Source organism: Vulpes vulpes, chromosome 2, assembly GCF_048418805.1.
Source record: "Vulpes vulpes isolate BD-2025 chromosome 2, VulVul3, whole genome shotgun sequence".
NCBI classification, from domain to species: Eukaryota; Metazoa; Chordata; class Mammalia; order Carnivora; family Canidae; genus Vulpes; species Vulpes vulpes.
Genome location: NC_132781.1, coordinates 162,971,995 through 162,994,435, shown reverse-complemented (window position 1 = coordinate 162,994,435; position 22,441 = coordinate 162,971,995). Strand labels below are relative to the sequence as shown.

General features: G+C 44.3%; 1 protein-coding gene across 1 annotated transcript in view; it reads left to right on the top strand.

Moving 5' to 3' along the window:
- KAZN (kazrin, periplakin interacting protein) overlaps positions 1 to 22,441 on the top strand; it is a 1,014,069-nt gene that overhangs the window by 59,455 nt on the left and 932,173 nt on the right. The window lies entirely within an intron of this gene.

The following is a 22,441-nucleotide window of genomic DNA, read 5'->3' as shown; positions in this document are numbered from 1 at the left end:
GTTTTTCGTTTATCTTGTCTTGCTTTTTATTTTGGAGGCATCCGAAACTCTAGCGAAGTTGCAAAAATAGCCCTCAGGGTCACAGGTGCCCGGCACTCAGCTTCCCCGGTGACCTCGGTAGGTGACACAGGAGGGTTTTGACAAACGTGTGCTGATTGACTGCAGCACGAACGGAGTCGTGTGTGTACCCCGGGGCACGCGAGGCCTGCAGGCCTGGAACCCCGGGTGCCCAGGGTCACCTCAGTGGGGCTTCCAAGGGTGCCGCCCAGCACCCTGCGCACCCAGAGCCACGGAGAGGACTCTGGTGGCTGGCATCCAGGGGTGTAGACACGGATGCAGCGTGCTCCGGAGGGGAAAACGGAAAAGCCTGGGGCCGGCTGGCCCGCTCAAGTCCTGCCTTCCCCACTGCCCGCGGCGGCCAGGGCGCTGCACCCCGCGACTCGAGGCCGCCTGCAGAAGGGAGCCGGCCGGCGCTGTTCCCCTGGGCTGGGGCTTGGGCCCACAGACGTGCAGGCGAAGCGATGCCATCCCCGCCCTGTGGGTGGGGGTGTGGTGGGCGAGGGAAGCGGTGGCTTAGCCGGCAGGCCCCGAGCTCCCAGGTCAGACCCCCGGGTTCTGTTTTCCTAAGACGGGAGAGCCAGCTTCCCTGGGCAGGACCAGGGGTGCCCCGGGCCGCCGGGGACAGGTGCTGCCAGCAGGTGGGCCAGTGACCTCGGGGTTGAAGCACGTGCCTCCGGGCAGCTGTGGGCGGGGTGGGGTGGGCGCTGAAGGGCACCCCCTTGCCCCAATGCCCTGATGCCCCGAGCTGGGCATCACGGGTCCCCAGGCAGCAGGCGCAAACCATGGCAACCACGGAGCTGGGCGGGCCTCCTCCCCCAGGGCACTGGTCCTCGGTCCTCGGGGTCCTCGGGGTCCTCAGGCTTGCAGGCCTCTTGGGGCCCCCTCCTGCCCCCCAGCTCCACTCTCCCAGGGTGGTCATTTCTTACTGTGATTCCTTGAGGAGAAAATGACCAGTTTGAGAGTCCGGTTTTAAGCTGCTAAGTGGTGGTGCCTGGTGCTGGGGGGCCTGCTGCCCCGCAGGCATGGGGGGCGCGGGCTGTGGAGAGAGCCTCATCCCCGAGGGCCTCCTGGGACCCCGATTCACCTGGCGGGGTACCTGCACGGCCATTCCCGAGGCCATCTGACCGGGGCGCTAAAGCCGGAGCAGTCTCGAGCTGTGGCCTCTGACTTTCCTAACCGGACGCGGGACAGGCTTGCTGGGTTTGGGGGAAGGTCTGGGGAGGACAGGTCTTTGGAGCTTGTTCTGAGGATCCCTGGGATACGAGATGGGCGAGAAGCCTTTGAGTCTTCGCCGCCCGAACCTGCCCAAGTCTGGTTCATCCCTCACGGCCAGACCCCTCCAAGGATTCGACAGTGCTTCCTGCCGCTACTTCCTTCCGTAGTCAATGGTTTAGTTGACATCTGTACTTGGATTTCTAATAAGCGTCTCAAACAACAGGCCTCAAGTGGGACACTTGATTTAGAGACCTGTGAGCCCTCCTTCCCCAAGTCTTCTCTAGTCATTCATTTTTTTCAGTGTTTTCAGTGTTTCTGAACAAAAAACATGAGTCTTCTAGGTACTTGAGATAAGCAGAAAACCAAAGTCAAGTTCCTGCCCTCATGGGGTTTACGTTCTAGTTGGGTGTGTTAGGGGTTGAATCATGTCCTTGGAAAATTCATATGTTGAAGTGCCAATCTCCAGTACCTCAGAATGTGAACTTATTTGGAAATAAGATTGCAGGTGTGATCGGGGCGCCTGGGTGGCTCAGTCAGTTAAGCATCTGCCTTCGGCTCGGGTCATGATCCCGGGGTCCTGGGATCGAGCCCCCATGTGGGGCTCCCTGCTCAGCGAGGAATCTGCTTCTCCCTCTGCCTCTGCCCCTGCTTGTGTGCGTGCTCTCTCTCTGTCAAATAAATAAATAAAACCTTTAAAAAAAAAAGATCGCAGATGTCATTAGTTAAAATAAGATCAGCTGGAGTAGTGTGGGCTCCTGATTTAATAGGACTGATGTCCTTATAGAAAGAGGTGTGGGGATCCCTGGGTGGCGCAGTGGTTTGGCGCTTGCCTTTGGCCCAGGGCGCGATCCTGGAGACCCGGGATCGAATCCCACGTCAGGCTCCCGGTGCATGGAGCCTGCTTCTCCCTCTGCCTGTGTCTCTGCCTCTCTCTCTCTCTGTGTGACTATCATAAATAAATAAAAATTAAAAAAAAAAAAAAAAAAGAGGTGTGGACACAGACGCTCTCATAGGGAAAACATCATGTGACCATAAAGGCAGAGATCAGGGTGATGCTTCTAGAAGCCAAGGAAGACCAAAGATAGTCAGCTAAACCACCAGAACCAAGGCAAGAGGCACAGAATAAATTTTTTCTCCCAGCCCTGAGAAGGAAGCAGCCTTCCTTGATCTTGAGTTTCCAGCCTCTGGCTCTGTGAGGCAATACATTTCCGTTGTTCTAAGCCACTCACCTTGTGGCTTTCCTTACAGCAGTCCGAGCCAACTCCTACAGGGGAAGACGGAGCCTGTACAGACGCGTAACATCTAGTACGTCAAACAGGGCTACAGGTCATGGAGCAAGACCGTGCAATGCAAGGGAGTTAGGACGCACTGGGAAGGGGGGGTGGTGATTTTCCACATGGTGGTCAGGAAGCCTCACTGATGGAGTGGCTGTAGCCTGGAGGACGAAAGGGAGGGGGCCGTGCAGGGGATTCACAAGAAGAACATTCGAGCAAAAGGAGGAACAGGTTCAAAGACCCTCTGGTGGGGACAGGTGCTTATGTTCAATCCAGAATCCGGGAGGTGTCCTCGATCCCTCCTCTTCCTTCACACCCCACATCCAACCCAACAGCAAATCCTATTGGCTCTGCCTTCAGAATATACCCCACATGCAGCCACGGCTCCCTGTCTCCAGTGCTCTTGTCTGCTTTAAGTTGTCCTCATCTTTCCTTGGATTATTATAGAAACTTCTTGGCTAGAGAGCTTCCTATTTCCATTTGTTCTCACTCAAACCCACAAGTCTGCTCTCCATGCACTGAGCCCCCAGGGTGAGCCTGTCAGATCATTTCTCTCCTCTGCTCAATGGCCCTGAAGCCTTTCCCTCTCCCTCCAAGGGATGGTCAGGTCTTCCACCGGCCCCGCTCTGGGTGCACTGCCCACCCCTCTTTCCCTGCTTTCTCTGCTCTATCCCCCTGGCCTCCCTGCCCGGTGGTGAGTGTACCCAGCCTGCTCTTACCTCTGGTTCTCTGCACCAGCTCTTCCTCCCTTGGAATATGCCCCCTTCCAGCTCTTCATCATGGGCCTTAATCCTTTGCATTCTTCAAATGTTGGTTCACCTGCCATCTGGTCGGTTCTTTGGGCCAAAGCTTTGCATGGCGTCGTCTTCACTGGATGACAGAAGAGAACTAGCACATGTGTTCTAAGCTACACAACACCAGGTAGGCTCCATGGGTGATTTGAGAGCTTGGGGTGGCATTGCCTTTTGAATTCAAACATGGGGGCCAATGTTAGTTGATAATTACTGGTTCTTAAAATGATCCTGTGGGGTAGGCAACTCCCATTTTCCAGGAGAAGAAACCAAGACCCAGAGTGGTTAGGTAACCTGCCTAAGGGCGCAGAGCTGGTAAATGCCAAAGACGGATGCAAACTGTGGTTTATTTAACGCCAAGGAAAATTCCACTCTCCTAAGTGGATTAATGTTCCTGTTCACTTGTCACTCATGCCCTAGATTCCAGAAATATTTAATTTAGAAAAAAAGGTCTAAAAGTCAAATAATTATAGTCTTGGTTTTTCTGCAGAAGGAATATTCCAAATACCATCTGCTCTTGGTCTCTCTTCTGTCGGGAGACAGTGGTGTCTGTGAGGGAATGACTAAGTCATTAACTGTTAGTGGAGGCTGATAAAAGCTGGTAATAGCGCTTACTTATGAGGGTACCCTGTGTGCTAGGCCGTGTGCTAAGCCCATCCGTGCTTCGTCTAATCTGTGACGGCTCCGGCAGGATATGCTGAGCGACGCCTGTGTTCATGTAGCCTAGGCACCCTAGGGCGGGAGTTTGAACCCTGAGGGTCTGAGTCCCAAGAACTCACTCTTTGATAACGGGACAGGTGGAGTCTGGGCCATGGTGGAGCCTGGATCAGATGAAATTCTGCTCAGGGGCCGGGGGATGGGTGGTGTGACCTCTTAAGGTGATTCGTTTTCAAGGTCATTCCATTTTCTTTAACCAAAACGTCAGGATGTTTTTGGTTTCTCTGAGACACAATGAGTACAGGGCTTTGCCTGGTTCATATTTCTACTCTGATTTGCTGGCATGGCCTCCATGCCGGCTGCCTCTAATTTTTATCTAAAAATAGGCCATTTTTTGCTCTCTCATGGGATTGTAGCTCCTATCTGAGCCAATCAAAATACCCAATAATGGAAAAAGAGAACGTAGGCATAAAGATCTTCTGATTCTGTGATTGTAATGGGAACGGAGAAGGTCAGTGCTGACTCAGACCTCATTATGGCTTTGAGGAAACGGAACAGTGATGTATTTTGTACATCAGCTGTTTGTTGCCACAAACGACCCCGAACTCTGTGTCTTCAAATAGAAAGCATCTGCTCAGCTTGCTTCTGGGTGGGCGATCGATGGTGGGCTCAGCGGGGAGGTTCTTGTGCTCGCTGCTAGACTCCTCACATGCCGGCGAGCTGTCCGTCTGGGATCGGATCTAGGATGACTTTGGCCAGAATACAGCTCAGCTCTCCTCCAGCAGGCCAGCTCAGGTGAATCCTCTAAGGCCTAACAGCCAGATGACAGTGAGCGACCCTGAGTGTAGAAGACACTTGGAGTGTGCATGTGACTTTGAAGTCTTTGCTTCCTTCACCCTTGCTAGCACTGCTTAAGCCACAGTGAGTCCCAGGGCTGAGCGCAGAATCAGAATCAGGTTGTGTGCATGGTGGGCCACAGATGGAGCTCAGAGGGCATGGATTCAGGGAGTTGATAATGGGGTCACTAATACAATCTGTCTTCCACATTTTGTGGTTACATGCGAATGCATTCTCAACGTGGGCTGGAATGACATCCCTGGCCATCGTCATGTGCCTAGATTGCCAGACCAAGACACATGAGTCCCTGATTTGGGGGATGCCCGTCTACTGAGTGTCTTGTGAATTTTCATTTTGGCTCATTTGGGAAGAATTTCAAACTTCCCAAAGTTTGGAATTTCACAGCTTCCAAAGTTACGGCATCACAGGAATGGTCTTTTGTTAAATTAGAGTGGATGGGGCGTGAGTAAAGGGAAAAGAGAACGTTTCAGTAAGCAGTAAAACTCAAGAAGTAAAGGCAAGCACCAGAGAAGCCTCCAATAAATAATAAACTCGTATTTATGAGATGTGAGATGTGAGATTGTGAGATGCCACCGTGCTTTGGAAATAAACAGAGGTGCTAGGACGCTCCCCAATCCTTTGATTTGATTATGATGAGTTCAGCTGTCGATTGCTATTAGGCCAATAGTCAGGGTCGAGTACTGGCAGAGGGCAGGCGGGTGCTTGGGCCATGCTGCCAGAGGGTCTCTGATGGTCTGTAACACCAAGATTAATCAGCTGGAGAGCCCGGAAGCCAGACCCTGAGCCTTTTACTCTGAGAGGCTGTCTTTCTGATAGGACAGAACCAAGCCATCCCTCGGCCTCAAAGTTGGGATTCTCAGATGGCATCACCAGAGGCAGCCTAGTTTTATTGGAAGAGAGCTGGGCTGGAATCAGAACATCTGGGTGCTGTCTTGAGCTCTTTCATTGACTTCCTGTGTGCCTTTGGGAAAGTCACATTCCTTCTCTGGGCTCTGGTTACCACTTACACGATTAACGTTTTTGGCTGAGGTCTCTCAACTTGTTCTCCGTCTCTAAGGCCAAGTCCCTGTGTTGAGTCAGGGTTTAGAATCTGGGTACACAAATCCTTATATGAGTCATTAATTCAACACGTTTACTGAGTGTCTACACCTGCCAGGAACTGTTTTAGATGCTGTAGATACTACAGTGATAAAGAAATTCTTGCTCTCCTGGATCTTCTTTCTTCTTCCTCTTCCTCCTCCTCATCTTCCTACTTCCCTGTCTCTTCACCCTTCCCTTTCCTCCTCCTCCTCCCCTTCATCTTCGTTGGAACCATCTGTAGAAGAGTGATTTGGCACGAACGCCATTCCGTACAATGTGTGAAGTTCTCTCTTTCCATGTACCACCTTACTTAACTTTTATGATAGCCCCGTGAAAGTAAGGACTGTACCTGCCACTGCCCTGGGTATTTGCCATTTGCCCCTCCACATCCACTGTCCACTCTTCCTCACCCTGCTTTATGCCCTGGAAGCCGACCTCATCAAGTGGCTTCCTTGTTCTTAGGCTTCCGTGTGGGTTTGGTCAATAGAGACTGGCAGAGGGTCAGAGGAGAGTGCGTTCAGTGTATTTGTTTACCTGGGTCCCATCTTACCAGGTTGCCATGGACCCTGGCTCAGGTCAGGCGTCCCTTCTGTATAGCTGCCTCTTCTTCATCCTGGTCACCACTCTGTCCTTGTCTCTTGGGCCTTAGGGTGGTTCAGTTTTCCACTGCTGCTCATCCAAGGGGACTGCCTTATTCTTGGCTGTTTAAGTCCTGACCATGTCCTTGTGTGTCATCTCTTCATTAAACTCTCCTCCCGTAACTCAGTTTGAGTGCACCATGGGTTTCCTGCCAACTTTGACTGATAAGCTCCATTTTGCACAAGGGGAAACCGAACTTCAGCACCGGCTCTGCCACTGCTGAGCTGTGTGATGACCCTAGCTCTCAGCTCAAATACTGCCTTCTCAAGGAAGCCTTCCCTGGTGCCCTAAACATCCCCTGGGGCCAGCGTCCTTCCCAGGCCACTCCCAGGTTTAACCATCCGTTAGGAGGACTCACAAGACTCAGCATAGAGTTGTGCTCATGGCTATGACTTATTACAGTGAAAGACTTTAAAGCAGAATTAGCAAAGGGAGCAGGTGCATGGGGCAAAGCCTGGTGGGAACTCCAGCACAAGCTACCAAAGGTTCCCCCCCACCCCCACAGCAGAACCACACAGGATGTGCTTAATTCCTCTGGCACTGAATTGTGACAGTGTGCGTGGAATGTTTTCTAGCAGGGAAGCCCATCAGAGACTCAGTGTCCAGGGTTTTATTGGGGGGATGGTTACGTAGGTGTTCTCTGTCTGTCATGTACCCAAATTCTAGACTCCCAGAAGGAAAGTAGGCACTCAGAATAAGCCATATTGTTTGTACAAACAGTCTACGCACAGTGAGCCCCAGTTACCATTTGGGAAAGTTTTATATCAGTGTCGGGAACCACTTTCGATTCCAGTTCATAAATGCCAGCTATAGTGTATTGAATGATGCCCCCCCGTTCAGACCTGCCCACATCTAATTCCTGGAAGCTGTGAATGTGACCTTATGTGGAAAAGGGGTCTTTGAAGATGCAATTAAGAGTCTGGAGATGGAGACAGCATCCTGGATTATCTCAGTGGGCCTTAAATTGGATGACAAGTGTCCTTATAAAAGACATGCAGGGGACATTTGACAAAGGGGGAGGGGCAACGTGACCATTGAGGCAGAGGTTGGTTGGCAGAGGTTGCATCTGCAAGTCCAGGAACTCCTGGACCCACCAGAAACATAAGAGGCAAGGGACAGATGCTCCTGTAGAGTTCTAAGAGGGAGCAAGGTCCTGCCAGGTTTGGGACTTCTGGCCTCCACACCTGTGAGTGAATAGATTCCCATTGTTTTAAGCTGCCCAGTCCGTGGTAATTTGTTATGGCAGCTGCAGAAAACTGATGCACCAGCTCTTGGCACGATTCTTACCCTATTATGCTGTTGTCGTAGTCATTTATATCACACATATTGATTGAATACATCCTATATATATTCTAGGCACTGTGCTAGCTTTTAGGTATCTAGTAATAAGGAAAACAGGGGCTCTGTCCTTATAGATCCGACAACGGGAAGCTACAGTAGGAGGATAGACCGCAGACCATCATTCAGGCTAGAGGTTGAGTCAGTTGCTTCGCCCTACCTCCAAGTGTGTTTTGAGGAACTTTGCCACTTTCCCAGAAAGGCAGGTGGTGGATGCCGGGGTGATTGATTGTGTTGCATGCCCAAGATCACTGTTGAGAACCCAGGGTTACTTCATCAGAGCCCAGGCCAAGCACATGAAAAAGGTCTCTTTGTTCTAAGAGCGCTTTGAATCAGAAGGAGCTTGAGATATGCGTAGGGTGAGGGTCCAGTCGTTAATCTGGGCTTTAGAACAGTGTGCTGCCCTGGGTGTTGCGCACAACTGATAAATTATTGAGGAGTACATCTGAAACTAATGATGTGCTGTATGTTGGCTAATTGAATTCAAATTAAAAAAAAGAGAGAGAGAGAACAGTGTGCTGCAGAAAAGAGCTACACGTGGACAGTTCACTGTACTTCCTTGCAGCTAGAACCATAATGTGGATTCTGCATACGTAGTTATTTGCTTATCATATGTCTCCCCCACTAAAATCGTGCCACCCAAGGACACTTTTTTATCCCCAGTGCTCAGTATAGAGTTTGGCACGTAGTCGGTGCTCACTAAATATTAATGAATAAATAAACGAATTCCTTTTTTCTTTTTAAATAGGCCTCACCACACCCACACCATCAGGCAGTTAATATTGATTCATCTGTCTCCCCCAGCAGACCATGAACTCCATGGGAGCACCAATCATGTCAAAGTGTTTTTGTGGTCCTAGCACAACAAAGGGTTCAGCTAAGACCTGCTGAATGAAAATAAATCAAAGGGGATAAATATAAGCACTTTCACAATAAGCACACATTTTGCAAAGTGTTTTGATGAAAAATTAAAGCAGTATTTCTCAGAGTACTTGGGAAGTCTCTCCTAGATTTGGGTCATTTTTCCTCTGAGTTTAGCTGTCCAGGACAATTAATTTTGTTCAGTCCATTGCAACCTGCCCTGAATTCAAATGCCTGAGTGATTTTTCTAAAACTTTGGCTGTTGATCTTATGAGGCTGACTCCCCCATTAATACTCACATCCCATCTGTTCTGCTCTCCAAATTACATCTTCGTGAGACTTCTTAGAGTCAGCCTCTAGAATCTTAGTTTCCAGATGATTTTCCCATTTGTAATAATGACCATTCTGTCTAATTTTTATCCCTAATATTTCCTGATGGACTTACCAAATGCATTCATGCTTTTGATCTTATAAGGGAGCAACGTGAAATAGACTAATAAAATCCATACTGTAACTGTTTTAATAAGTCAATCTGTCCTTTGCTGTCATAGAACCAAGCTTCCATTTCACTGTTCAAGAACTCATCAGATGAAATGACCTCCCCGTCAGGAAAAATTACTCCATATGGTAATGTAATCACAAAGGAGAAACATTATTTTCCTATATATTATTCCCTGCAGAAATTGTACTAGGAAAGGCATCATATTAAAAATATCTAGGATGCCGAAGTTCCTATTTGCCAGCCTGATGGAGTTTCATTTTCTTTATAGGAGAGGCAAACTCAGTTCTCATTGGCAGCATTTTATTTTAAGGGTTCATTAGGCAATTGTACATTACACTTGGACACCTGTGGAAGTGTAGATTATATCTACATGAATATAAATGCCTTTGTTATGACTCACACTATTACAGTCAATAACAGATGCCTTTTAAAGGACAGACACTTAAAATGAAGTGTGTATGGATGCATCCACCTATCTTACTTAAAATGTTAGTGGCAATGTTGTGTGTTTTTTTAAATTTAGGAAGTCAGTATGCAGAGAGATTAAAGCGTCTTTACTCTATTAAGCATCACCTTCCGTTAAAAGTGTGGTACTAGTCAGAAAACCGTATGTGTTTAAATTGCATCTTCCTTAATGAATCCTCTCTTTGAACCATATTTACTGCACAAGGAAAATATTTTTCTTCATCTCAGTAGGGCCACAAAGACAATTCATCCAAGGTTGAGTTGAGCTAGGAGCCCTCCTGTCTTATGAATTATTCAACAGTTTCCCACTTCAGAAATATAGGTTGGCTCTCTATTGTTGGTGAGGATCAGAGAGGAGGTGAAAAGAGGAGGGATCTCACTGTACAGAAAAATTGTCCTTTATCCTCGTTTTTCAGCTGAGTTTCTTTGTTCTGGATGTTATCCAAAGAGTGCTGGGGATGAGGTATCAATGGTAGTTTGGAAAGAACATGGAACTTGAAATACACCTCAGCACTTCTATTTTGATGTTTTTTTCTTGTGAAATAACTTAAAGCCCCTATGCCTCAGTTCCTCACATGTAAAGTGAGGATAATTATTGCATAGGATTGTTCTGAGGTTTTAAAGAAGTAATGTAGAACTTATGATTCCATTGGAGTAGCATGGGGAGATTAACTCTCCCCTCCCTCTGAAAACAATGATAAAACCAGATGAAATGCATTAAAAAGAGAAGAAAAAAATCTCTCTGAAGATTCCAGAGAGCAGTCAAGATAACAAGGACTTCAGAAACCAAATCCTCGAGAGAGAAGAAAATCTCATTCTGATGAGTCCTGCGTTTATCTCTGCTTTCCCCACTCAGGCATTTGCTGATTCACAGCAGAGGGCAATAGAGGTTGAGCAGAAAGAGATGACCTGGAGTTATAGCAGTGTTGATGCATGAGGAGAAAGGAGTTTGAATTTTTTTGTGCCAAGACAGTTGGAACTTGAAGAGCTAATGTCCCAGAAAGGAGGAAATCACAGAAAAATGGGCTCAGAAGTTTCACATTGATGCAGTTGTCAAATTCTGAAGTTTCATGTGCATGGGGGCAAGACTCAGAAAACAAGTTCAGAGCAGCTGCTAAATGATTAAAGAGGTAAACAGGAGTTTTAGCGGTTAAATGGAGCCTCTACAGTTTCTATATTCACAATGTCTGGCATTTAATAAATTACCACATATTATAGGAAATAGTACCAAATGACAAAACCATCAGAAAAACAGATCTATGGATGATCCAAATATGGAATTTTCAGACATAGACTTTCAAATAACTGTGGTTTTGTTCAAGAAAAAAGAAGAGAACCTGAAGAATTTTACCAAAGAAGTAGAATTTATTTTAAAAAGTACATGGAAATGCTGTGCTTTGATAATAAAATAACTGAAGTTAGGAATTCAACAGGTAAATGTAAGAGTAGATTAGACACAGTAGAAAAGAGAATTAGTAAACTGAAAGGTAGGTGAGTAGAAAATATCCAGAGTGAAGTTCAGGTAGAACAGAGTATTGACAAATACTGAAGAGTTTAAAAGACATGTGGGATGTGCTAAAAGGTCAAATGTGTGTAAATATAATCAGAGAAAAATAAATAGAGCAGAAGCAATATTTGAAGAAAATACTGAAAATATTTTAGACTCATCACAACCGTCAAGGCCTCAATTCAAGAAACTCTACAAACCTCGAGATAAATAGAAACCAAACCATTCTAATCATATCATAATGAAAAAATACTAACAGCCAAATACAGAGGAAATCTTAAAGGTATCAAGATAAAAAAAGATAACGTTACTTTCAAGGAAGCAACAATAAGACCAATAGCCAATTCCTAAGCAGAAGTGATAGAAGGTAGATGACAATGGAATGACATCTTTAAATTACTGAAAGAAATACATGCCAACCTACAATCCTGTACCTGGCAAAAACAAAACAAAACAAAACAAAACAAAAAACTTTAAGAAATTAAGATACAATAAAAAATTTTCAGAAAAGAAAACTGAGTTGCACTAAAAAGAATGCTTAAGGCAAAAGGAAGTTACTTCTAGATGGAAGCATGGTTATCTAGGAAAAATTGGAAAGGGTATATTTATGGTAAATCTAAGTGAAATTTGTCAAATTCATAATAGTAGTAATGCCTTGTAGTATTTAAAATATAAATAGAATTAAAATACATGATGAAGTACCCACAAAAAGCAAGAGATAAGCAAATAGGGTTAAAATGTTAGAAGGTCCTGGCATTGTCCAAGAAGTGATTATGTCCTAACATAGGTAGATTTTAAGAAGGTTAGCATGCAGTCTCTATGGTAACCACTAAAACAATACTAAAGTACCAAGTGTAAAGGCACTGAATATTCCAATTTAAAGATAATATTACCAGGCTAGACTTAAGGAGACACTAACTATACACTGGTTATAAGAAATATGCCTTAAAGGAGGAGACATTGAAAACTAAATGCAAAAGGGTAGAAAAAGATACACCCTGAGAATCCAAACAAACAAACAAAAAAATTCCTGGTGTATTGATAATATCAGTCAAAATAGACTTTGAGATGAAAGTATTACTAGACACAAAAAGTTTTACAGTGATAAAGTGTCTTTCAACAGGAATATATAACAAGTCTGAATTTGTTCTTAAATTTCACTGGATTGAAATTATACAAAATATATTTTTTTACCCCAGTGAAATTAAGCAAGAAATCAATAAAGAAAAGATAACTAGAAATTTCCAAATGCTTAGGAGTTAAGCTTCTTCATTTTTTGTTTGCTTGTTCTATCAATTACAGAGAGAAGTATCTTAAAATCTTCAGTCATAAATGTGTATTATTGATTTCTTGCTTAATTTCACTATGGTCAAAGAATATATTTTAATTTTAATCCAGTGAAATTTGCTGAGGTATGTTTTATGGGCAAATATTTATTTTACTTTGGTAAAGGTTCTGTGTGTTCTTGAAAATGATGTGTATTTTGCAGTTGTTAGTTAAGCAGAACATTACAAAATGATCCACAAATCAAAGCAAAGATCATAATGGAAATTAGAAAATATTTTGAGCTTAGTGACAATAAAAATCTGACATCCAAGCCATTAAATTAAAGCAGTGCCTGAAGGGAATCATTATACAGAAGGCAGATGAATGGATAAACAAGAGTGCCATATGTATATGATGGAATATTACTCAGGCATTGAAAAGAACGAAATCTTGTATTTTGCAATGATGTGGATGGAACTAGAGGGTATTGTGCTCAATGAAATAAGTCAGAGAAAGACAAATACCATAGAATTTCACTCATATGTGGAATTTAAGACAGATGAGCATAAGGGAAAGGAAGGAAAAATGAGATGAAAACAGAGAGAAAAGCAAACCATAAGATACTCTTAACTCTAGGAAACAAACTGAGGGTTGCTGGATGGGTGGTAGGTGGAAGGTTGGGGCAACTGGATGATGGCCATTAAGGAGGGCACTTGATGTAATGAGCACCAGGTGTTATATGCAACTGATGAGTCACTAAATTCTACCCTGAAACTAATAATACACTATATGTTAACTAAATTGAATTTAAATAAAAATTAAAAAAAACACACAAGAAAACACAGAAGGCATATGTTAGAAAAAAGTAAAAGTTGAAAAAAAACTCTGTGATTTAAGTTTGCATCTCAGGAATCTCTAAAAAGAACAACATATTAAGCCCAAGGAACACTGAGAGGAGAAATAATAAAAATAAAGTATCGAATCAGAAAAATAGAAAGCAGATGTATAGTAGAAACATCTGCAGAGCTCTAAATTGATTCTTTGAACCCTTAATAAAATCGGTAACTTCCCAGCAAGGGTAATCAAGAAAAAAGAGAAAAGAAAAACATAAAGAAAATATTAACAAACTGAATCTAGTGCTAAATAAAAAGGATAATACTTCATGACCAAGTTGGGTTTATCTCAGGAGTAAAGGCAGGTTAACATTTTAATATCAGTGAATTTATGACACTATTAAAGGACAAAATATTTTTAAAAACCTGTAAGATCATTTAAATAGATGGAGAAAAGATATTTTATAAGATTTAACATCCAATCATAACAAAACTCTTAGCAAACTAGAAGTTCTAATCTGATAAGGAGCATTTACATAAAACCAATAGTAAGAATTTGACTTAATGGTGATAGTGAAAGTGTTCTCTTGGAGGGCAGGAATCAAACAAATATATCTACCATCACCACTTTTACTCAACATTGGACTAAGTTTTAGCCAATGCAGTGGGGCAACTGAAACAGATAAACCGTTGGTAATTTATAGACATAATTGTGTAAGCAGATAATCCAAAAGAATCCACATGTGAATTTAGCTGGGATGCTGGATACATTAAATATGGAAAAATTAATTGTATTCATACATACTGAAATATAATTTAAAAATAAAATCTAAAAATGCCTTTAAGATGTGCCTTTAAAATAGCCCTCAGTATTGAATACCTGGGAATAAATCTAACAAAAGTATGTAAGATGTCTACACAGACATCTATGTAGATTTTCTGGAGAAAATTTAAAAAGGAGGGAGTCATCACCTGTTTCAAGTGCTGCTGACAGTGGGTGAGGGGAGAGTCAACCACTGGATGTGACAATATGGAACTTGGTGGCGATTTTGGAATGAGCATTTTCAGTAGAGCAGGCCAATGTCAAGGTCAAAGACTGACTCTCAGAAGCTCAAAAGAGAACAGGAGGTGAGGATTTGGAGACAGCAGGAATGGACAATTTTCAGAGTAGTTTTATTTTTCCCCATCCAGGATAACAGGGAAGTAGGACGGGGGCTGAAGAGCAACATGGAGTCAAGGAAGGTCTTTGTCGGGTTCTCTTCTTTTTCTTTTGTGGAAGGTCGGGGATGTGGCTGTGTGCAGCGGAGAAGGAAGTGCGGATTTCTTCGCCCAGGATTCTGGGCTCTGTGTCAGCCGGGGAGTGCAGGTGGGCATCTAGCTCTGTGTCTGCAGATGCCCCATGGTGCGTAAAAGGTTTCCTGAGCACTGGTGGGGAGGTGAAGACGTAGTTGTGTTCACAGTACATGGAGTAGTTCTGGGGTTCAGCTCTGGCTCCACCCAGTTCTCTGTTAAAAAAATCAAATCACAGGCCCTGTATAGGTTTCTTCATTGTCTCCTATTTATCCTGGGGATCAAGTTAAAACCGCCGTAGCGTGGCTTGGAAGGCTCACTACTGCCTCGCTGCCACTCCCCAATCTCTAGTCCGTCTCCCACATTCTGTGCTCCCCTCTGGCTTGCCTGGGGTGGCGGCTGAGGGACTTCACAGCACGCAAGGCTTTCCATTTTGAAATCTAGAAAAGTCTCAGGCACACAGGACAGGTACTCCCCTTGCACCTCCTCTCCGCTCACACATGCCCTGATTCCTGAAGGTCATTGGCAGCTCACTGCACGCACTTGACTCTGACTTGCCTTGGCCCAGCCATTGTTCTGCTGTGATATCCACCCCGTTTGGTCTCTTGATTAGGTCCTTTTCTCCCCTTTCTTGAGCTCTGTCAAAGATCACATTTTCCAAGAAGGCTTCCCTGTCCTCCACTGCCTCCTGACCCCCAATCTGGATTCGGTCCCCACTTGAGTGATCCATGGCATTCGGTGCTTACACTTCCCGTTAATTCTTATGACACTAAATTAATTTTTTAATCCCTCTGTTAGACCGAAAGTTCCTTGGATCATAGAAGCCATGATTTTCATCTTTGTATCCCAAATGCTTAGCATAGTACCCAGAATATATGATGAATAAATGCTCACCGAATAATGTGTAAACAGGCATCATGGTGGGTAGAAGAACCCAAAAAGGGTACGGCTGGAAGAAACCATAGAGCCCTGGTTCCTAAGCAGTGTGTAGCTCTTCAGTTTGTCCTAGATGAGTTGTCAGAATTGAATCCATCTGTGAAACGAATATACTTACCTCATAGGGTGTTGTGAAGATAAAATGAATTAATAAATGTTGAATATTTAGGGTAACTTTTGGTATAACCGCTCTGGTTACCTGCTGTTGAGTAACAAAGCATCTCAGAACACAGTGGCTTAAGCAGCAACAATAATTTCTTTGATATTATCTCTCTGGTTCTGGGGGCCTGGCTTGGGGTCTCTTATGTGATTGTAGTCAGACAGGCTGCTGGAGCTGGGTCTCTTGCAGACTTCTTCATCACATGGGCCCAGAAGACTCAAATGATGGGTGGTTGGCATAGCTGAGCTCATCGGGCATCTTCCTGCCTATATTGTTTTTCCAGCCGGTCTTGCAGCACGGCAGCCTCAAGGTAGCAAGACTTTGTACGCAGCATCCAAAGGCTCCAAGAACAAGAGTTTCCAGAGACCCGAGGGGAAGCTGCATGGCCTTTTATGACCCAGCCCATGCATTTTAACAGGTGTGGTACTGTCCTCGGGGACAAAAGCTGGCCCATGGGGAAGTGTGAAAAACTATTACTCTTTTTATGTAAAAAATAAAACGGATATACATGCAATATAAGAAATATATCTGTACAATTAAAATATTTTGCAAGTGGGAAAGTGATTAGGGAAAAAAATGTCTCAAAAGGCTTTTTAGGGAGGAAGTAGTGAGTAAACAAGGTTGAGAAGCAGCCACCTGGCCTTAGAAATTCCATAGTGTCATTTTAGCATACTCTAATGGTCAAAGCAGTCACAAACTTGCGTAGGTTCAAGGGAGGGACATAGATCCCTACCTCTTAATGGGAAGCTCCTCAAGGGATTTGCTGCCACATTTAAATCCACTAGAATAAACATTCTGTAGATGGCTGCAGTCATGGAGCTGGGGCAGGGGCCAAGCTGCACTAAGCAGGCCATGCAAAACAGGGGTGGGAGGGAACCTGAACCTGTGACAAAGCACGAGTCTTGTTTACGGGTTCCTGTGAGAAATTTCTCCTCCAGTGCCTGGACAAAGGGAGGTGAGGGTAGTTAAGAGTCCCCTCTGCTTGGGATGCCTGGGTGGCTCAGCGGTTGAGCATCTGCCTTTGGCTCAGGGTGTGATCCCAGGTCCGGGGATCCAGTCCCTCATCGGGATCCCTGCGGGGAGCCTGCTTTTCCCTCTGCCTGTGTCTCTGCCTTACTCTCTGTGTCTCTCATGAATAAATAAAATCTTTTTTTTTTTTTAAAGAGCCTCCTCTGCTGGCCCCATATATAGTCCAGAGAGGGTCCCATGCTGTAGAACTGTGGATGCTTCTAGAGACACCGTGATACATCGCAGTTGTGGCTATGTCGTCATTATTGCTGACTCGGACAGCCCTGTTCTACACTTTATTGGGTGGGATCTTCTTATTCTGAAAACCAGAAGGCTGACCTGGAGGGGGACAGCAGCTTGGTCAACGTCACACACACACACACACACACACACACACACACACACACACAAAGCTGTGACCCTGCTTTGCTAGATTCCCACTTCAGTGTTGATTCCCATGCCCTGGAGAATAATTAGAGGAATCATTAGCAACTGATTGCACTTTTTCCTGGGTGAAGATGCCCGAGAGGGCCAGAGCTGTCTCCAGGCCGGAGGGAGAGCTGTGGGCTCTGTTCCGGTGGGCCGTGGACCAGCTTCTACCCCTCAGCGAGAGCAGACTGCCTCGGAATGCCTTGGCTTCTCACGGGTACCTCCTTTTCTTCTCTCGATGTCTTAGTATACTCATTTATACCTTCTCTTTGCCCTTACAAAACTAATGCATCTTCATTTATGTTTCAGAAGTAATTTTATATTTCAGAAGCATATTTCATTTTGGGATCTCTTCTTTCCTTTTCAAAACCTAATACAGGGGTGCACGGGTGGCTCAGTTGGTTGAGTATCAGACTCTTGTTTTGGTTCAGGTCATGATCTCCTGGGGCGTGAGGTCAAGCCCTGCACCAGGCTCCTTGCTCAGTGGGGAGTCTGCTGGAGATTCTCTTTCCCTCTGTCCCTCTCCCCACTCACATGCACTTGTTCTCTCTAAAATAAATAAAGTACTAAAAAACTCCCCCAAACTAACATGGTACACAGGTTGAGTCATAAGGGTGGAAGGTGAGAGTAGCAAGGAAAGGGAAACGCAAGCTCAAGCTTCCCCAGCCTTTTTTGGGAGTGGTCGTAGACATGTCTTGGGTTGCCTTTCTTTGGATTATTGATCAGATAGTCCAGTAAACTTTGAGGAAGTGGAAAATGGGCTGGTCCTTACGGGAATCATCAACAGAGAGGACAGTGTTTCTCTCGTATGCTATATGTGGAAGTGCAAATTCAGGTAATGCCCCAGAAAGCAGCTTGAGCGTTAGTACATTTGTATTTTTTTTTTCATTTTTTATTTTATTTTTATTTTATTTTATTTTTTATTTTTATTATTCTTTTTACATTTGTATTCTTGACCTAGTAATTGCACTTCTTAGTATCTTTTCTAAGAAAAGAATGGAAGAGGTGGATAAAGATAACTTTATAAGGATAAGATGTTCATCCCAGTGTTGTTTATAATAGTGCGAAATTGGGCGTGGTCTAACTTTTCAGCAGTGGGGATTTTGTTAAGTAATCGTGGTTAGTTGGAAATACTATGCATACCCACAACGACTACCACAAAGCATGGCATATAAGAGGGAAATGAGCTTGGTGAGCAAAGGCTTTGTCAGAATTCCTTTGCACATGAAGGGAAGCAAAAGGAGCTCTTGTCAAAATCCACCTCAGTGATTCTTAACATGTTTCGGTCGCGAGTTCTTTTGAGAATGTGTCAAAGTCATTGCCCTAAAGAATACACGTATGAAGACATTTTGCAGGTGGTCTTGGCCGTTTAGGCTCCTCCTGAAATCTGAGGGTCTTCAGCTTAAGAGCCCTTGGTGTATGTGGTAAGCAGAGACCGAGATGACACGTACTGAGCACCTGCTATGCCCAGACCACATTTCTGGGTACCAGGGGGTTACACAGGTGAAGCGGATGAGGTCCGTGCCCAGGGAGGCTTCTCACGCCTCAGGTGGACAGAGAAGGAAATGTCACATAGACCAGCTAAGTGCTATTCTGGAGGCACCAAGTGCTGACCAAGATGGGACCTCAGGCACCAGTCCGCACAGCTACAGGCCAGTATCGAAGTAAATTCTTCAGGGTTGGGTTACAAAGTAAAAATGGGGCTAGCCATTCATTTGTTCACTCATTGATTCATTCATTTCCCATTTTTTCATTTAGTTCCTACTCTCTTCTGGGCACTATTTTAAGTGATGGCGATGAAGCAGTGATTGAGGGAAGCAAGGTTCTCTCAGGGGAGGTTATATGCTAGTTGGGAAGACAGGGAGGCAGAGGGAGAATGGTAGCAAAGAAATACGATTTTAAGTCACCTAGTGACCACAGGCCCCTGGCGAACCCATCAAGCATTTAGATTCAGTTTTGATTCCAAGGAGGATTGGAGGATAGCATGGGTGACCCAGACTTCACGGCCACCTTGTCCTCCATCCTTGGAGCAGATACCTGCTGTGGCCCTAGGCAGGACATGCCTAGGAAGATCAAATGGCTGGAGCCCTCGAAGCCTTTCCCTGGCAACAAACAACACTGAGTGAGGAACTGCAGAGAGGGTGTTAAAGATGGGGCATCACCAATAAGGAGATAAAGCAGAAAGGAACCTTTTAAACCATCGGTAACAAAAAACAGAGTTCCTTTCAGAAAAAGGCATGGACATTTCTTATAAGACTAAGCGTACATCTACTCTCTGACCCAGCGATTCTACTCGTAGGCATCTACCCAAGAGAAGTGAAAACCTATGTCCACAGAGGGACTTGCCCAAGAGCATTCCTGGCACCTTTATTCCTAATATCCACAAATTGGAAACAGCCTAGGTGTCCATCAACGAGAGAATGGATAAACAAATTACGGTATGTTTATACAAAAGAATGCTATTCGGTAATAAAAAGAGACATGCTCCTGACACAGGCAACATCATGAATGAATCTCAAACATTATGCGGAGTGAAAAAAGCCAGATACAAAAGAGAATATATTGTATAATTTGCTGTTTGCCAATTCTGGAATGGGAAAGCTAACTTTGGGTAGAAACAAAGAGTGGTTGGTTTCCCATGGAGGAGTGGGGTGCAGGGTTGACTGAGAAGGGACAGGAGGGCACTTTCTGAGCAATGGTAATGTTCTATATCTTTTTAGATGTTTGGGTTTCACAGATACGTGCATCTGTCAAAACTCAGAATGGTACTCTTCGGGTTTGTTTATTATGTTTTATGTAAATTTTACCTCAGTGAAAAAAGTCTTAAGTTAATGGTATGCAGCATGCTGAAGTGCTTGGAGTAAAATGTGCTGATGTCTGCAACTTTGAAATGCATAAAAAATGAGATGAATGGACAAATGGATAAATAATATGATAAAGCAAGTATAATAAAATGTTAACTATAGAATCAAAGAGGAGCATAATTACTGCATAATTCTTTCAACTTATTTTTTTAAAGATATATTTACTTATTTTTAGAGAGAGCGCATGCACATGAGCAGAGGAAGGGGCAGAGGGAGAGGGAAAGAGAATCCCAAGCAGACTGCGCTGAGCATGGAGCCCGATGCAGGGCTTGATCTCATGAGATCACAACCTGAGCTGAAACCAAGAGCTGGATGCTCAACTGACTGTGTCACTCAGGTGCCCCCCAACTTTTCATTTTTTCTTCTTTTTTTCCCCTAAGATTGTATTTATTTATTTGAGAGAGAGAGAGAGAGAGCACAAGCAGGGGGAGCAGCAGAGGAAGTGGGAGAAGCAGGCTTGATCCCAGGACCCTGGTATCACGACCTGAGCTGAAGGTAGATGCTTAACTGACTGAGCCACCCAGGTGCCCCTCAACTTTTCTTTGTAATAAAATGCTGGGAAGAGAATGATTATTGTTGAACAATAAGCTACTCAAAGATTTGCTAACTTAAAAAACTTCTTATTTGTCATTGTTCTATGGTTGTTCTGCTTTGGAAGATTTTAGCTGGGATATTGAGATGCCCAGAAGGTCCCAAATGATCTCACTTAACTGCCATTGGTGTTGGCCTTCAGCTGCGGACTCAGCTAGGGACTCAACCAGGCCCCTTGGTTCCCTCCCCTGTTGACCTCTTCAAGTGGCTACTTGAGCTTTGTCATGACATGGTGACCAGCTTCCAAAAGGGAAGTCCCTGGAGGAAGGAAGTGGAAGCTGCCAGTCTTCATTAGTTATGCCTGGATGGGGAAATCACACAGCGCTACTTTGGCCGCATTAAAGGTTCAGGGGAAGGAAAATGTAGTCCATCCCCCAGTGGGAGGAGTGATAAGAATTTGCAGCCGTCCTTAATCTACCCCCAGTTTTTTGACCAACCACTCTGTAGGACAAGTTGCCTTACTTTTATATTTTATATTCTAGGTAGAAAATACCATAGGGGCACCTGGGTGGCTCAGTCGATTAAGCATCTGCCTTTGGCTCAAGTCATGATCCCAGGAGCCTGGGCTAGAGCCCCTTATCCAGCTCCCTGCTCAGCGGGGAGCCTCCTTCTGCCTCTCCCTCTGCTGCTCCCCCTGTTTGTGCTCTGTGTGTGTGTGTGTCAAATAAATAAAATCTTTTTTTTTAAAGAAAATACTATGAAATCACTATCAAATGTGGAGTCAGCCAGAGAGAATGTAGTTCAAATACAGAGGAAAAGAAGGACTATGGAGGTATGTTAGGAAGTTGACTGATACCAATATTATCCTGTTTCCCAGATTTTTCTAAATCTTGTGGTGTTTGTGTTATTTGCCAGTTTTTGAAAATGGTTTTTAAAATTGGGATGATTTCTTTTATTCGTTCTGAACAAATATTTACTTTCAACTTCATTTTGGATTTGTAACTTTGATTTTTCTTTTGCTTGAAAAATGCCCCCAAATTATGTACATTTCAAAATACAGAACCCTGGATTCATCTCTGCATAAGAGTAGAATATGAATTTTATGTATCTTTGCAATAGACCAATTACTGATTCTCTGCCCTGGGCCTATGGATTATATTAAAGTGAAAAACACCATACTTACAGACGATTTGTGCCTTTTCTAGGTGGATTGCCTCATTGAGGGCATTTCCTTCCTTCAGGTCATAAATTTTCCTGTTTGAATTAGTAATGCTTTATCCTAGACTGAGGTTTGGGGTGAGCGTTTTGCTTTCAGATCAACTCTACTGGAAGGTAGTGGAGGCGCGAGGACCCTACCTCCAGGCTGGTCTGAGACCATCCTGCTTCATACTTGTTCCAGGGCAACTATGTCATCTCTCTCCCTAAAGAGACTGACTTTATGCTGACTTTGGACCATCAGCGTATGGTACTCGTGGAGCTTCCTTCAGAAGTCGAGTTGCCTTAGTCCAGGGGCCAGACCACAGGTATCTGCTTGCCTCAGCCTCTGAAACCTAGGCTCACACCTGTATTTCTCGGCTTCAGCTTGAGTCAGTGTACAATTTTGCTTGTATGTGCTCTTGCCCAATAGAAGGTTTTTTTTTTTCAGAGTTAACACTCATTCTACTAAATAATTATTTGGGTTTCTAATCCTCAATGATTATTTAGGATTTCTATTGATCTGTTTAGTGTTGGTTTGATTGTACTCAAGGTAAATCCCATTTCTGAGATCATTACTACCATGTAGTTAGGATTGCATGTGTACTTTTGCTGCCTTTTGATCCTTTCATTTTTAAAATCCTCTTTCAATCACCTCTGAAATTTTCTTTGAAATTGCATTG